Here is an 820-nt window from a genome sequence, read left to right as displayed (position 1 = left end):
GTTGTACCATTTTGCATTCCCACCAACAGTGTATAAGTGTTCCAGTCTCTCCATAACCTCTCCAACATTTATTTTGTGTTTTTTGGGTTAATGCCAACCTTACTGGGGGGAGATGGTATATCCTTGTAGTTTTGATTTGCATTTCTCTAATGGCTAATGATTGTGAGCATTTTCTCATGTGTCTGTTAGCTGCCTGAATGACTTCTTTGGTGACGTGCCTGTTCATATCCTTTACCCATTTTTCAATTGTGTCATTTGTCTTTTTGTTGTTGAAGTTTTGCAGTATCTGATAGATTTTAGAGATTAGATGCTGATCGGATTTGTCGTAGCCAAAAATTTTTTCCAAGTCTGTAGGTTGTCTTTTGACTCTCTTGGTGAAGTCTTCTGATGAGCATAGTGTTTGCTTTTTAGGGGTTCCCAGTTATCTAATTCCTCTTCTGGTGTTTGTGCATTGTTAGTAATGTTTTGTATTCTCTTTATGCCATGTGTTAGGGCTCCTAGTGTTGACCCTATTTTTTCTTTTATGATCTTTATCATTTTAGATTTTATATTTAAGTCTTTGATCCATTTTGAGTTAGTTTTTGTGCACAGTGTGAGGTATGGGTCTTGGTTCATTTTTTTGCAGATGGATATCTAGTTATGCCAGCACCATTTTTTAAAGAGACTGTCTTTTCCCCAATTAATGGGCTTTAGGCCTTTGTCAAATATCAGCTGCTCATAGGTAGATGAATTTATGTCTGGATTCTCAATTCTGTTCCATTGGTCTATGTATCTGTTGTTGTACCAGTATCAGGCTGTCTTGACTACCATGGCAGTATAA

Source organism: Trichechus manatus, unplaced genomic scaffold (assembly GCF_000243295.1).
Source record: "Trichechus manatus latirostris isolate Lorelei unplaced genomic scaffold, TriManLat1.0 scaffold00375, whole genome shotgun sequence".
Classification (NCBI taxonomy): domain Eukaryota; kingdom Metazoa; phylum Chordata; class Mammalia; order Sirenia; family Trichechidae; genus Trichechus; species Trichechus manatus.
Note: the sequence above shows the minus strand (reverse complement) of the source record.